The following is a 16,563-nucleotide window of genomic DNA, read 5'->3' as shown; positions in this document are numbered from 1 at the left end:
AAGGAAGTGTAAACTGAGGCCAGAGAGAGGCAGGCATTTGCCCAAGGTCACACGGCAAGAGCGGGAGGCCATCCTGTGAGCCCTGTCCTCTTAGCATGACAGGTGTCCTCACCCTGTGCTCAGATCCGGACAGCTGCTTCCCTGATCCCTCCTCTCCCCGCCCCGCAGTGCTGGGCGCCCAGCCTGCACTGCCTCACACCTCCAGCCTGCCCCTAGGCTTAGCCGCCAACAAGCACGGAGCGCCCCCTGGATGGCGTGGTCAGGCCCGACCGCCCTCTCCTTGACTCACCTCCAGCCCGGGAGGGCTGGGCTCAACCGCGGCGGACAGGGCGCCGCCCGCACCGCCCCGGCTGCGCCACCGCCCCGGACTGTGCCGGCGCAGGAGGCCGCCCTCCTCGGCGCCCCCGGGTGGGGCAGGTCGAGCCCGGTGCGCTATCCCTTTAAGCCCGGGCGAGATGGGAGCTGTCAGCGACAGCCGAGGCTAGCGCGGGACGTAGCCGCCCGCCAGGCCGCAGCGAGGAGCGAGGAGCAAGCGGAGAGCCGAGGGGGCGGTGGGGCCCGGGCTCGGCGGGTCCCCTCGCCGCCCACAGTGCGTCCGCACCCTGGGCCCGGCGAGTGGCGGGCGGCACCCCATGTAATGCGGAGAATGTGAGGGCAGCGCAGGGCGGTGGGGAGGAGGCGCGGGAGAGGGCGTCGGCAAGATAGAGAGGCAGCCGGAGAGACTGAGGACAGGGATCGGGGCGGCTGCAGGTGGGAGAAAGGAGAGGAGAAAAAGGATAGGCAGTGACAGAAGAGAGGGAAAGAAAGGAGCGGGAGAGCACGCGGCTGCAGGCGGCGGAGCAGGCGAGGAGGAGGAAGCCAGCGCCTCTGGGTGGGAGCGCCGGAAGCCGGAGTCGGGCTCCCCGGCCGGGGGTCAGGCTTAGAGCACGGCCGCGGCCCGGCAGGGCAGGGTGAAGGAGCAGGGACGCCCGAGGGGGCCCCTCTGGGAGCACCGGAGGACCTAAGGCGGGGCCAGCCCGGTAGGACCGCAGGGCCACTCCTCAGGCCCCGCTCCGGGGTCTCCGGCAGGCCGGGGCCAGGGGCCTTTGTGAGCGCCCCAGGAGGGCGAGAGTCAGGAGGGCGAGAGTCGGGAGTGCGGAGCCGGGTGTGCGGTGGCGGGGTGTGTGTGCGCGCCCGGGTGTGCGCGTGTGTGCGCGAGTGTGAGCGCCCAGGAGGGTGGGAGCGCGCGTTAGGGATTCTGCTGGCATCGCAGAGTGGAGAGCAGGAGGCAGGAGCGGGGCGCGCAGGGCCCTCCCGTGCACACGCACACACACCGCGCGCGCTCACACACACATACACATACACACACACGCGCACACGCCCTCCCTGCCTCGCTCGTTGCCGCGGCCACCATCTCAGAGCCGAGCCCTGCGGAGCGGGAACCCAAGCCGGAGCGGGAACAGGAGGGAAACGGAGCCGGGGAATGCGGCCCCGGAGAGGAGCTGCGCGCAGACTGCGCGCCCGGGACGGTGAGTGTGGCCGGGCCGAGAGACCGCGGCGGGGCGGGGGCCGCGGGGGCGCAGGCCAGGGAGCTGGGGTGTCTCTGCCTGCCGGCAGCGCCGCGTGCGCGGCCTCTGATTGGGCGGGAGCCTCAGGGGCCGCGGGTTAGGGGTGGGGTGTTGGGTGCGCGCCCGTTGTGGGAGGGTGCACGCGCGGAGCTGCAGGGGGGCGCGCTCGGCACCCCTGTTCGTGACCGCGCTCTCGCCCGCTGGGCGGCCCCGCCTAACCCTAGCGTGTCGCGGGAACCCCGGCGACTTGGAGCAACTTTGCGTGTAGGGGGAGAGGGTGGAGGCTCTTTAGTGGTGGAACTGCGGCCTTTCTTTCTCGGGGAGAGAGGGAGGAATGGGGCGGGGGCGCGGGTTGTGCCGCCCGGCGGGCCAAGGGGTGCATCTCCACCACCCCATCAGCGCAGCCGCCGGCTCTCTGGGACACCCGTCCAGCCCCGCGGCGCCGCTCTAGAGCCGCTCCGGGCGCTGGACCCCTGTGACCCCTCCAGGGTCAGGCACAGCCACAGCTTCCAGGTCCCAGGGCCGCGAGGTCATCTTTGCAGCCAGGCTGAGGACATGGGTTTGAGGTGGGGAGAGTTGGGAGACGTTCCCGTGTGTGTGTGTGTCCCTGCTCCTTCTGCTCCGTGGGACAGGCGGCTGGAACTGCCGGCAAAGTGCATCCCATCAGCCCTGGCCCGCAGGAGCTCCCAAGAGGCTAGGGATTGGAAGGGGAACCTCTAGGGCCCCAGCATAGTGCCACCCCCGCCCCCCATCCCTGCTTTGCTTGGAGCCATGATCCTGCGAGCCTCGCTCAGTGTGATGAGATTGTGGTTGTGCTGTACTCCGGTCCCCACCTCCATCTTCTTGCGCCTCCTCCCGCATTCCTGTCCACTGCTGACTACTTCAGGAAACTTCCTAGCTACCCCCCACCACCCCGCCATGCCAGCCCTGCTCCTGCAGAAGCTAGGATGCGGAGATGTGGTCCAGGATGGTGCCCCGAGAGGGAGGGAGGCCAGTGTCCCCAGGAGTGAGAGGCCCAAGAAAGGGTCAGTATTCAGGCCCCCTGCAGGCCCCTCCGCATTACCAAATCCTCCCTGCTTCCAGCCAGGTTCTTCCTCCTCTAGGAAGCCTTCTTTGATTGCTCCCAATCCTTCCTTTTGGCTTGGGATTCTGGGCTGGAGCAGCTGAGTTCCCCAGCAGCCCTTGTCCATGTGCCCTCCTTCCTGGCACTCAGTGTATGAGCCTGTGGGGTCAGAAGTCTTGTTCTCAACCTAGATGCTGGGTGAAGGATCGTGATGTTGGGCCAGTCAGTATCTACCTGGGTCTCTGGGGTATGGTAATATCTTATTTGACCAGTTTTCAGGCTTAGACCTCACTTCCACTTCCACTACCCTTTCTGGAATCTCTCTGCCACCTTGTAAGAAGAGGATTTTGAGGCAGAGATGGAGACAGGAGAACTGCAGTCTCAGGGCAGCCCCTTTCACTGTGAAGGTATCCTTTAAACCTGGTCTTTGGTGAGGTGGGGAGGGGGCAGGGAGGGCCCTCAAGCCCTCTTTATTGACTGGGCAGCAGGGCTCTGGGGGCCTGCTGCTGGAAGGTCTCCCCAGGGCAGCTCTCCTGCTGCCTGTGACCAACACCCTCTCCAGACGGGCAGGGAGGTTGGTGCAGCCAATCTCGGCCTGATTCTCCCTGGCTTGACCCCAGCCTCATTAATCTTTGCCTCCTGGATCTGGGGCCAGAGTCTGCCTGGGCTCTGCTTGATGGTTTGCAAACCTGGTTCTGGCACTGGGATGTCAGTATCATTCTGGGAATCAGAGTGGTTTCCCAACCCCAGCCTGGCACTCTAGGTCCTCCTGTTTGGGCCCTGGAACCCTTCCCACTGTCTCAGGATTTCTACCCTGGAGTCCCTTTGTGGGGCAAAGAGCTCACCCTCAGGTGAATGGGCTCTCCACACGGAGGTCTAAACGTGCATTGGCGGGGATGGGGTCTGGTGACTACCGGGACCACTTCCTTCCCAAATGGCCCACTTGAGGCATAGTCGGCTAGAGTAGCTATCAACTCCAGGCAGGCTTCTGTGACCATTCCCCCCAGCCCAGTCCCGATGACAGCCTAGACTCATCTCCAGGGCCACTCAGGCCCTTGAAGGCCTCTGGTGGGAGGCTGCTGCCCAGGAGTGACCAAAGCTCATCCTGGGGCTGGGGGTGGTGGTGGTGGCCTGCTGGGTCCTGTGGCGGCTCCCTTAGCCTCTTTGCTGGCTTCACTCTGGGGCAGACTCTCTCTGCCTCTACCCCTTCCTTTCTGCCAGCTCTAGCTGACTCAGTCTTTCTTAGCTGTCATTTCTCTCTCTCTCTCTCCCCACCTCTTTAACCCTTTGTCCCTGTGTGGCTCCCTGAGTCTGGACTTTTGCCTCCTGTGTGCTGACCTGACTGATGCCCTGGTTGATACCCACATCTGGAGCATGGCCAGATGTCTACTTCGCACCCCCCCCACCCCCTACTGCCCCCAACTGCCCCCAACTGACTCCAGCAGGATGAGCCCTCCATATGGGACCTCAAGCCATGGAGAGGGAGAGAACATGGTACCTCTTTGGCCCCAGATCTGTTTGTTAGGGGTGAAAATCCCAGTCACGTGCTCGCAGCCCCCACTGTCTTTTTAAAGACAGCCACTCCCCTCCCTAAACCTCCTGACTGGGAATGGGTAGTGCTCAGTGTGGCCCCCTTAATTTCCGTGTCCAGCCAGGCCCTGGCCCTGCAATGTTTGTGGTTTTTTTTTTTTGCGGTACGCGGGCCTCTCACTGTTGTGGCCTCTCCCGTTGCGGAGCACAGGCTCCGGACGCGCAGGCTCAGTGGCCATGGCTCACGGGCCCAGCCGCTCCGCGGCATGGGATCTTCCCGGACCGGGGCACGTACCCGTGTTCCCTGCATCAGGAGGCGGACTCTCAACCACTGCGCCACCAGGGAAGCCCCTGTGTTTTTAAATTATAACAAATTCAGTGATAAGTTGTTGATTGGGCTGGGCCCTTGGGTGACTTGAAAGGGTAAAGTTACCCCTGACCACTCAGGCCTCCTTTTGAGGGAACTGGGGGCCACCCTGGCCAATCAGAGTCTCTTCTGCAGACTTCCAGGGCCCAGACATCTGCTCCCAAGAACCATGTCTTGCTTGGCCTTGCTCTTTACTGCCTGGAACCCTTCACTTGGGACTCACTCCACATTGGGGGCATCTCCTGGTTTGAGGCCTGGGCTGAGTACTGGGGGTACTGATGACAAACCTGGGCCCCTCCCTGGGTGGGCTGTCCCTGAAAGGGGTCACAGACATTGACCCACACCCCTGGGTATGAGGCAGACTGGGCTGGGCCCCTGCAGAGGTATGGGGCAGGGAGGCTGGCAAGGGGTTATTTCAGATGGACCGGAAGGGCTGCTGCAATTTGACCTGTTGGGATGTTTCTGGCACTTGGTAGATGCTCAGTAAATACGTTGAATAAGTGAATGAATGGAGCATGTGACCAAGTGAGGGCTTTCCAGGCAGATGGCTTAGTGTTAGCAAAGGCACGGAGGTGGGAGGCGCCAGGCATGGGTGGAACATGTTTGCAGTGGAGTAGTTTATGCAGGGGCACAGCAGGCACAGAGCAGGTTGGCACAAGACGGAGGAGGATCTTGAGTGCCCGACTGAAGAGTGTGGGCTGATTCCGTATTCAGGGGTTGTAGGGTTGAAGTTCTGGAGGGACGCGATCAGATTTGCAATTTAAACCTCTCCCTCTGGTGGTCGGGGGAGGGGTTGGCCAGGAGAGCCAGAGGCAGGGAGGCAGTCCTGAGGCTGCTTTGGGAATCCAGGCTGGTGCTGAGGGCAGCAGCAGGGGCAGGCACCTTGTCAGCCTTCGCCCTGATAGCCAAGTGGCCGTGCATGGTTCCCCTTTGATGGAGGATGGAGAGAAATTCGGACTGGATGGGGAGCCGGGTGGGGTGATGTAGGCCATCAGAGTTGGGCAGGGCCTCGGTTATCACCACTCCCACCGCCTGGGCATACAGAGGTGGCAGGCATCCTGGAGTCATAAAATGAGCCTTTACTACTGGCCCTCCCACTGTGCACACTTGAGCAAGTCTCTGAGGTCCCTTGGGCCTCAGTTTCTATGTCTATAAAACGGATACATTTTTCTCCCTGGATACCTGGAGTGAGTTTGGGTGGAAGTTAGTGACCTTGGAAGTGGAATACAAAGGGAAGGCGTAGAGGGGTGGTCAGCATCACTGTTTGACAGAGGAAGAGTTTGAGGCCCAGAGAGGGGCAGTGACTTACACAAGGTCATAAAGCAAGTTGGGGGCAGGGCGTTCCAGCCTGGGGTTTTCCTGGCTGCGCCTGTGACCTGCCAGGGCAGTGGTGGGCGGGGAGGCTGGGGCCTCGGGGCCTTTGCAGAGGACATCCTCAGGCAGTTGCTTTGTCAGTCCAGCTGTCAGGGAGCGTATGGGGCCATATGGCCACATCAGGGGAGATACCAGCTGCTGAAGGAGAGATAGCGGCTGCCACCCTGACCTTCTGGATCTATGTAGGCACTGCCAGCCCCCAGGGTCAGGACGGGAGGGGGCCAAAATGGGACCTCAGTGTCCAGGTTGGTTTGGACATGGAGGCGGAGGCTTGGCAGGTGTTCCAGTTCTGACACCCATCTGCCAGGGCAGCCGGACAGGCGGCTCCATGCCCAGGACTGATCCAGTTGGCTCAAGACCAGCTGTGCCAGCCACCCCCATCCCCACCCCCATTCCCCATGCCGCTCCGATGGCCCTGCTGGTCCACAGGCCATGGGGTGGGCACGGCGCCTCTGATGTCAGGGTCTCAGGCCTCAGCAGTATATGTGTGTTACATGCAGCTCAGGTGTGGACATGCAGCCTTACCCTGAGCACTGATTCTGTAGCTCTGAGATTTTGGGGTGTGGAAATGGACCCCTCAATCAAAGGGCCTGGGCTTGGATGCCATCTGGAATCAAGTTTGAATTCTGACTCAGCTCCTTCTGAGTGGGATGAGTTCGGGCAAATCACTTTTCTGAGCCTCAGTTTCCTCATCTATTATGGGAGAACGATACCTACCTTGTAGGGGTGTCATTAGTGTACTTTGAAATAACACAGGTAAACTGCACTAGCTTGATACACTGAAGAATCTCAGTAAATGTTAGCTCATGTTTTGCCCTCTGCTGGGAGAGGGAAGTGAGTCCTGTTGGAGGTTCAATCTCCAGGCTGAAGTAGAGAGGAGACTTATTATTTTCCAGGACAAAGTTTGCTTTATAGTTTTCCATAAGTTTTGATATTCCCTTCCTCATTTAGTCCTCATGGCAGTTCTGTAAAGTAGGCAGAGAGCACCGACCCATTTCACAGATGAGGAAGCTTGGAAGTGATTCTCCAGAGTCACACAGTGAGTTGGCCTTTACCCTGTCTCTGGATTCCTGGTCCAAGACTCTTGCTCCATTGGTATGCTTCCCAAATTTTGAGGGGCGGAGGCTGGGGAGAAGTGGGTCTGTCTTCAACAAGGTCTGTCTAGACCAAGCTTGGGGATTCTAGAGATTCCCTGCCTAGCCCTGTTTATATTATAGGTGCAGGGACAGGCTGCCATGGTGACAGCAGCCAGTCCCAGCTGGAGTTAGTATGGGGGATGCTCAATGGGGCAGCATTTGCTGCGTTTCTCTGTCTGGCCAGAACAGGTAAGCGGTGGCGGTGACAAGGAATGAGGAGGGGATGGGCCTTGGGCCCATCTTAGGCAGCCTTGGGCCATGCCAAGGGAAGCAGGGCTCAGCCTTCTGGGCCGGGTGGGGAGAGCAATGGGTTCTGCCAGCTGTGTGACCTTGGCCAGGTCACTGTTTCCCTCTTTGAGCCTCAGCTTCCCTCTTTGTAAACTGGAGATAATTCTCTCCCAGCCTGCCTCAAAAGGCTGTGTTTGAGACTCTACTATAAATATGTATTTTTATACAAACAGCATCTTCCACAGCTGTGAGTCCAGGAGTCCCCAGTCCTACATCTGACGGTCCTGTAATCATACAGCGATTCACTTGTTGGGTGCTTCCTCTGGGCCTCGCTGTGCTGGCTGCTATGGGGACAGAGATGAATAAGACCAGCCCCCGCCCTCTTAGGGCGTGCAACCTGGCAGTAACTGTGGACGCCATGGCATTTAACGGTCCTTCCAAACACATGCTCGTTGTCATGCTCCTACTCAGCATCCTTCAAGGGCTTCTTATTCCCTCAGACTGGCCTTTGGACCCCTCAGTGTTTTGCACTGTCTGACTCTCTCTCCCAGCCATCTCCCTCCATATTCCTCTGTGCACCCAGGCTCCAGCCAAATGCCACTCACTCTCCTTTTCACACACGCTCTGGCTTTCCTTCCTCCAGGGTTTCGCTCTGCTGTCCCCTCTGCCTGATTCCTTCCTCTGTCTCTGCCCATAGATCCCACCCACTTTTCAACACTCAGCCCAAATGTCATGTTTAGAAACCCCCCCTGGTCACTCTAGCTGGGAGTAGCTGCTCCTTCCTCAGAACTCTGAGAGCAGCATACCTGCTTTACATTTTGCAAACGTTTGCTGTGTACCTACCGTATGTGAGGCCTACTGTGTGCAAGGCCCGTGATACATGGCAGTTGGTCTCTCTTCATGGCCTGGGAATGCCTTGGTGACAGGGACTGGGCTTATCCATCCTGGGTACCTGGCACTTCCAGGGGACCTGCGGCCAGATGAGCTGACCAGGGGCATGTGGCCCATCCCTCAGGGCCTCGTCGACCACTGCCTCTTCCGCCTCTCCTTTGTGCCTGGGGATGTGAGCTGGGCCTAGGACACCTGTTTGTGAAGCTCCAAGTTATGGGCGGCTTTTCTGCTGAGGTGCTCACGACAGACGAGGCCTTCTCTGCCTCTGCCTCTCCATCTCCGCCAGGCCAGGGCAGGCATGCCCAGTCACTGGCCACACGTAACTCTCCCTGATGAATTGCATGGCATTCAGCAATTAGCGATTGAGTATTTGGGTTACTGTTAACTCTTCCATTATCGATCGGCAGAGGTGGACCTGGCCAACGTCGGTGTGGGTCAGCTGGGCCTGGCTGGGAGATTGTGATCACGGCCATTTATTCCTGACCAGGAAGCTTGTAAATAGGAACCAGAGAAAGGGAGGTGCTGACCATCCTCTCTCTGATTTGTGCTGCCAGGGTTGGGATAGAGGAATGGGGAGGAGTGGGGAGGGGGCAGACAGGGAGCTTTTGCTCACTCCCACCTCCCTTTGTCCCCACCTTCTGTGTTCTGCTTCCAGTCTCTCCTGGCCTGAGTCTCAGCTTTCCCATCTGTTAAATGGGGATATCGGTCTCTGTGCGGTAACATTGTGCCTTTGAATGAGAAGGCTGGGCAGTCACTGACTTGTCATCATTTGTGCTTAAGCGGGGTGGGGGGCGACATTCAGAGGCTCAGAGAGGGTAGTGGCCACATGAGGATGGAGCCAGCATCACGATCTCTCGCCCAGGGCTGCTTTGCAGAAAGGACAGGGAGGTGGTGGGCCGGAGGGAGGTGGTGGGTCAGAAGACAACAGTCGCTGGCAGTGATGGGATGAATTGGGAGATTGGGCTTGACATATATACAATAATATGTATAAAATAGATAACTAATAAGAACCTGCTGTATAAAAAAAAATAAAATAAAATTCAAAAATTAAAAAAAAAAAGAACCTGCTATATAAAATAAATAAATAAATGAAATTAAAAAAAAAAAAGACGACAACAGTTGCTTCAGTAAAGCACTGTGTCTGGCTTCTGAATGTGCTAAGGCTTCTAAATGTTGAGCTAGGACTCAGTGGAATTTGTGCAAAAGCGATTTCTAGGGAAACCACATAAAGGAGATGGCAGGGGGGACGTTTAACCTACTTAAGAGATCCAGTTGCCTTTCAGGCATGCCAGGAGCATGAGGCATTATTCGTGGGGCTCTGGTTCATGTGACCAACGCTTTTTTTTTTTTTTTTAACTTTTCATTAGGAACATTTTCAAACATACAGAAAGATAGAGGGAATAGTGTAGGAAACTCCCATATACCTGCTCACCTAGATTTAACAGTTGTTGACATTTTGCTTTATCTTTTTCTTTCTGAAGTAGTTTAAAGTAAATTATAGACATCATGACATTTCACCCCTAAATATTTCAGCATCCATCTCTAAAAAAATACAAGAAAATTTCTGTCTAACCTCAAGTGGTCACATATTTCATTTTATCCTTGAGAGGTGAGGATGCTTGAGAGATGCGGAGACTGAGGCCTATGAGGTGACCTGCCCTGTCCAAGGTCACATAGCGCAGAGCGGGAGGGGAGGAGAGGTGGGATCTAGGAGGCCGCTAAGGGTGTCAACCCATGATTGGCTGAGACGGTGGGGGGAAAGGGAGGGGGTAAGTGGTCTGGAGCCGGGCAGGTGGCTGGAGCAGAATCCCCCTCTGGGGATTCCTCTGGCTCAGGCTGGAGGTTCCGCCTGGAAACAGGAAGTGAGCCTCTTTTAGAGTAACTGGGGCTCTTTTCCTTTTGTTTGCTACGGGGATTAATCAGGAACTACAGCGTCAGGAAAATCTAGAACAACTTCTTGTTTATTGTTTAATTTAGGAGACTGTTATCAGGCTCTGGCCATGCAGGGCCAGGGGAGCCCCTGCTGGCACAAGGAGTAGGGCTGCCCCCACCAGCCGCCTTGGAGGCCAGTAGGGAAGGCATGGGGAGGGCTGCCTGGAGGGAGGGCTCAGGATCCTAGCTTGGGCAGCCAGGGGCTTTGGGGGAACTGGGGTTGTATGTGCTGCAGGGAAGGGAGGGCACTGTGCCTGGAGTCCAGGGGGCATGTGGGACAGCTTGGGGCCGAGCCTGAGATCTGGGCTGGGCTAAATCTTCTGTAGCCTAGAACAGAGATGGGAGGTGAGGCACGGAGGGGTGAGCTGGGGCACGTGCAGAAAGGAGAGAGGGCTCTGGCTGCCTCTAGCCTCACTGAGGAGCCATGTTCGCTCTCCTGCCTGGGCCCACTTTCCTCCCTGGGGAGGGAGGATGGGTGTCCTCTGCCAGCCTAGGGTAGGTGCAGGTCTCTCTGGGATTCCTTGTCTCCTTGGGGTCAGGGTGATCCTGCCCCCCCCCGGCACCCACAAATGCTTGGGACTCCTTTTTCTGCCCTTAGGGCCCTTGGTGACTTGGGAGCACCTCTTGACTCTGTGAGGGTCCCAGAGGTCATAGGTATGCAATTGGAGAATGTGGGAAGGAGAAGGCAGGCTCAGAGATGATCTCATTCTTTTAGGTTCCAGATAAGGAAACTGAGGCACAGGGAGTGGCCAACTGCATCTTGGGTCTCAATTGAAAAGCACTGCAGAGCCTAGGCAATTAAGTCAGGCATCCGGCTTCTCAGTCTCAGGATCCCCAGCTCCTGGGCCTTGTGGGCTTGTGGTTCAGACAGACCAGTTCTCCCCTAGATGCAAAGGGGTGGAGGCGGGCCCAGCTGGGGAAGGGCTATCATTCATCCTGGCGGTGGGCCCCAGGTTCTTAGGACCCGTGATCCTGTCTGCATGCACACGCACACCCCCCTGCCCCAGTTACTTACCAGTGGGGAGAATGGGTATGTAGGCTGGGGAGGAGGCTGCAGTAGGGTGTCCTGAGGCTCAGCCATCCAGGGCTCAGAGAGTCTTCATGTGCTCCCATCTCTGCCCCCACAATGAGGAGAGCTCTGATTAGGGCCAGGCTTACTGCTGGGCTTCTTTCTTGAGGACAGGAGTAGGGGCAGTGGGCAGGAGAGCCCCGTGGGAGGAAGGCAATCGGAGGGGAAGCAAGAGACAGAGACCTCAAAACACCTTCTGATTCCTGGTCTACAGCCCTGTGGCACTGCCAGATCCTATATCGAGGCTGTGTATTCTCCGAAGTTGGGGAAGGAGAGGAAGACACCCAACTTCCACCAAGTGGCTTGATGGGGGCTGTATGACCTGGGACATGCCACTACCTCTCCTGGATAAAATGAGGCAGGGAATGGACCTCTTCTGCTCTGAGAGTGGGGCAGGGAGGATTGGCCATGGCTGTTGACTGGTCCTTTAGCACCCTGCTGGGTGGGCAGTGGGCTGGGAAGGATCACAGGAAATAGGGCAGGTCCTGTTGCCCCCACCTCCAGGCCTTCCCTCTGCTCTCCCAGTGCGGCGGGGTAGGGAGTGCACTGTGCCTGGAGTCCAGGGAGCAGGTGGACAGAACAAGCACATGTCCCCATGCTGACTGACTGCATGCTGGAACCTTGGCAGGGTGTTGGAAGAGCGCTACCCTTGTTAGTGCATACAACTGCCCTGCAAAGTGGGCATTATGGGTTCCATTTTACAGATGAGGAAACTGAGGATTAGAGAGGTCACCCAGCTGGTCAGCGGTGGGACTGGGATTTGAGACCAGAACTACCCAGCTTTGCTGGACCACACTGTCTTCGAGACTTGGTTTCTGCTCTGGGATTTACTACTAACTGCTGTTCCCTGGGCCTTGGTGTTTGCCTTTGTCCAGTAGGGCTGGAAGGATGGCTGAGGGATGCGCTGCAGCCACAGGCTGGAGGGAAGGCTGAGCCTCCAGTCACCTCCTCCTGGCTTGGCAAATTCTCAGGGTTCTGACTGAGGCTTCCTGCTGTTCTTGGAGGAATCCTTCCTAAGCTAAGCAAAGTGAGAGGCTCCCTGGCTCTGTGCAGCGGGATTGGGCCTCTGAGTGTGCAGAGCCCTTCAGCACCTCCTCCACCCTCTGCTCTCAGCTGGTGCGTGCCTTCTGTGCATTTATCAGGTGATGACGAGATGGTGCGGGAGGCTGTGTGCAAGTGTATGGACCATCTTGAGGCCTGGAGAGTCACACTTGAGGACTGAACATGAAGTAGGGCAGTGGTGAGTTCATTGAACACCTACTAAATGTTAGTCATAGTGCCAGGTGCTTTACATACATTACCTCATTTAATCCTAAAAACAATCCCATGAGATATGTACCATTACTATTCCCGTTTAACAGATGAGGAAACTGAGGCTTAGAGAGATTGAGGGACTTGCAAAGGCCACACGGTTAGTGAGTGGAGGAGCTGACATGTGAATCTAGGAACATCTGCTTCTAACAGAGACTATGTCATTTGTGTGCCACACGAGGGGAGTCTGTGCTGCAGCTGGGACGGAGGAAGTTAGGGTTCAGGAAGATGCCGCTGGAGGCTGCTGTGTATTTGGAGAGAGGAGGACAAGGGGCAAGTGAAGGGTCCAGGTAGGGAAGGAACAGTTCAGTGGGAGAGGTGTGGTTGGAAGTCTAGCGTGCGGTCTAGAGCTGTGTGTCCTTGGCTCCGTCATCTGCTCAGGGTCTACACCCTCCAACCTGACTTACCTCCCCCTGAGGGGAGGGGTGCACACTCCTTATAGTCCCTCCTCAGGCTAAGGCCTGGAGGTGGGACTGAGCGAGGGTCCTCGGAAAACAGTCAGGGCGGTGTGTCCCGTAGGGAGCATCTGGAGAAGAGGCTGGAGAGGGGCCTGGGCTGTGCAGGCCTCAAATGCCAGCTCGGAGTGGTGATGTTCTCTGGATTTTGAGCAGAGCCAGGTCTGAGGATTGGAGGGATGGATCTCTGATGTCTGGGGGCTGGTTAGTGGCTGTGGGCCATGAATGGTGGGGAAGGGGTGAGAGAGTAGGGGCATCTGGGGGCTTCTCCCCTCCTTGCCCCACGGCTCCTGTCGGGACAGGAGCGGTGGGGAGGTGACTCATCTCTCCTTGTCTCCCATTTTTTTGCCCTCCCTTTTCCTGCCTCCAGAGAAGTAGGAGTGGGGGTCTTTGGCCCCTCTCAGGCCCCTTCCTTGGAGGCTGTAAATATTTTATCTCCACCATCTCTGCTGCTAGAAATTGCTGCTTTTAACACTTTTTTTTCCCCTTTTGCTTGATACAAACGAATGCTGGAAAAATTCTGTGCCGGGCGCTCACTCTGTCTCTTCTGCTCGTGCCCAGAGTCCCCTCCAAAAACTCTAATTGCTTTTAAGCTGCCATAGTTGGCAAAAGCAGTTTTCTTTACATTATTGAGAAAGGAGGAAAATCCACCACGTTCTCTTCTTCCTTTTTTTTTTTTTTTGATTCTAACCTTTAGTTTTGAGTTCCTCCTCACTGCTGCTAAGGTTCTGGGAGAGAAATGGAGTAGAAAGAGGTGTGGGCAAGGAGGCAGAGGCACCCTTGGACAGGGCATTTTGCCTCTCTGGGCCTCAGTTTTCCCATTTACAATGTGGTCGTATGTCTATTCATTCAACAGACATTACCCTGAGTACGTCCACTGGAAGAACTTGAGGACAAGGACGGGCTCTGTCTTTGTTGCTGCATCCCCAGCACCCAGCACAGAGCCTGACACACAGTAGGTGCTCTATTAAGATCAGTTGACTGAATCAGTGGCTCTACTGTGAGCCAGGCACTTTGCCAAGCACTGGGAATGCAGGGGACGAATCAGACGCAGCCCCTGGCCACTGGCTGAATGGAGGGGAGCTGCCACACAAACATAATTACCATATTGCTGAGTTGTAACATAGGTGGGTACAGGATACTTAGAAGCACAGAGCAGGGCTGCCCAGGGAAGCTGGGAAAAGCTGCAGAGAGGAGAACTTGGGCTGCATCTTGAAGAGGGAGTAGGAGTTTGAACTGTGGCCAAGGAGGAGGGAGTTCCAGACAGGAAATAACATGTGCGAAGACCAGGGGTGGTCAGCGCTGGAACTGAGGGTGGGGTCAGGCCAGGGAGGAGTTGAGGCTGCCCAGATGGGCCTGAGTTACCTGGGAGAGCTTTGCATGGAGGTGGGGAGTTTGGACTTGATCCCAAGGGTAGTTATAAGCTCCAGGGAAAACAGAGCTGTCAAGAAAGGAAAAGTAATCAGAGTATTCTATGTGGCTCAGCTGGGAAGCTTATAACTCTCTTCTTCTTGCAGGGTTGGAGGGGTGGGAGGGATTAGGGCCTTTTGGTCCTGGTAAGCCTGTTGGGGGCAGGGGGTGTAGGGAGGCTGGCAGTGTGAGTCTGAGACAGACAAGGCAGGGGACAGGGGACCCAAATCCTTATCTCCTCTGCTTGTGCTGGGGTGAGAGGCAGCCCAGGCCTTTCCTGCACCCTGGGGTGGGGGTCCCCCAGTGTAGCTGGGGAGGCAGGCGTCCAGTTCATAGGCCTCTGTTGCCATGGTCAGTCAGGTTTGCTTCGCTCTCGGTTCCTCAAGGTGTACAGCCCTTTACAATATATAAAGCCTGCTCACCTCTGACCCCTCAGAAGATCTTGGAAACTGTCCCCTGAGGTAGGCAGAGCAGGGGCCGCTCCCCACTGCCAGCTATAGGCCAGGTTTACCCCCAGGGTTCTCTAGGCAGGTGGAGATGGGGTGCGGATTTGAACCCAGGTCTCAGGGCCCCTCGCCGGCTGCCCGCACCGCCTCTGTTGCGCCCCCATCCACCCCCAGCCCTCTCCTCTCCTCCCCTCCCGAGCCCCGTGCTCCTTCCCTGTTTGCAGAGCATGTGGGGCTTTTCAAAAGCATTAATGATAGAAAATAAATTGGAATCGGAGTGGAATCATCGCCGGGCATTCTCGGAGGACCGCCTCTGCCCTCGCGTCTCTCAGCCATATTGAAGCCAGCAGCCAGACCGGAATATGAATGAGTCCCGGGCCGGCATAGCTCTTAATCAGTCGGGGAGCCCTCACTGGCCAGACGGCATTCACCAGCAGCAAAGCTGTTTGCAATGAGGCCTCCGCGGCCGCTGGGCATCACCGACCAGGACTGATTTCTCTGGGATGGAGTCAGAGTCCATGGCTGTGGAGGAGGGGTGGAGGGGGCCTGGTGCCTAGGTCCCCCACCCCCTCAAGCCCTCTGCTGGGGACACAGCTCTGAGGCCAGTCTGGGGTGTGGTCTGGTATCTCTGCCCAGGGTGGGGGGGCCCATATGAAACTGCCAGTGGCTCCTCAGGGTCTGGATTCCTCATCTGGGTATTCAAGGTCCCCTGTGTGAACTTGATTCTTTTTGTCCTGTCTCCTCCAGAAAGCCTTCCTTGATTACTGCCCAGCTCACAATGGGTTTTCTATTTTCAAGCTTCTTGTGGCCCCTGGAGCAGGGGTCTAAAGGGGACGGGCAGGTAATGAGTGGAGCAGGCTGGGTGTGAAGCAAAAGGGAGAGGTGGAGACTGTGGCAGTGTGCAGGCATGTTTGGGAGCTCTTCCATGGACGCTTTCACACCCAGCTCTGCTAAGTAGTCTTTGCTCCACAGTCACCCTTCTCACTTTCTTTTGTTTTAAATTTTTTATTTTTGGCTGCGTTGGGTCTTCATTGCTGCGCGCAGGCTTTCTCTAGTTGTGGCAAGCGGGGTCTACTCTTCATTGTGGTGCACGGGCTTCTCATTGTGGTGGCTTCTTTTGTTGTGGAGTATGGGCTCTAGGCGCGCAGGCTTCAGTAGTTGTGGCACGCAGGCTCAGTAGTTGTGGCATACAGGCTCAGTAGTTGCAGCACATGGGCTCAGTCGTCGTGGCTCGCGGGCTCTAGAGCACAGGTTCAGTAGTTGTGGTGCACGGGCTTAGTTGCTCCATGCCATGTGGGATCTTCCTGGACCAGGGATCAAACCCATGTCCCCTGCACTGGCAGGTGGATTCTTAACCACTGTGCCACCAGGGAAGTCCCCACACTTCTCCCTTTCCAACTAGCAAGGAGTTCCTTGAGGACAGGCCCTGGTCTCTGCCCCTGCAGCCTGTCTCCCCACAGACATGGGTATGGGCTGGGCACCCAGGCAAGTTTTCCAGAAGCCTCAGAGGCTCTGGGGACCTGGGGAATCGCTCAGAGTAACCCTCTTGTTTAGAGATGGGGAAACTGAGGCCCAGAGACGGGAGGTTGGAAAGCGACCCTAAGCAGCCTGTACATGTGTGCTCTTCTAATCCTCACAAGAGGAGTTTTTGTACCTGTGTTTAGAGAGGGGGAAACCGAGGCTCAGGGTGTTTGGATCCAGGGGGCCCTGCCGGCCTGCATGTGAATCAGTGTGTTGGAGCCCCAGTGCCAGCTGCCTCTTTCTGGCAGGAATAGGGGTGCTGAGACAGGCACTGAGTCACCTG

General features: G+C 57.1%; 1 long non-coding RNA gene across 1 annotated transcript in view; it reads left to right on the top strand.

Moving 5' to 3' along the window:
- The first annotated feature begins 400 nt into the window (after positions 1 to 400).
- LOC111177847 (uncharacterized) overlaps positions 401 to 16,563 on the top strand; it is a 79,827-nt gene continuing 63,664 nt past the window's right edge. The window contains exon 1 of the long non-coding RNA XR_016392033.1: positions 401 to 1,508. This is a non-coding gene — a long non-coding RNA (uncharacterized LOC111177847). The remainder of the gene's footprint in view (positions 1,509 to 16,563) is intronic.

This window comes from Delphinapterus leucas, chromosome 2 (assembly GCF_059928025.1).
Source record: "Delphinapterus leucas isolate spDelLeu-1000000601 "Yukka" chromosome 2, BTC_Dleu_Yukka2, whole genome shotgun sequence".
Classification (NCBI taxonomy): Eukaryota; Metazoa; Chordata; class Mammalia; order Artiodactyla; family Monodontidae; genus Delphinapterus; species Delphinapterus leucas.
This window is presented reverse-complemented; position numbering and strand designations above follow the sequence as displayed.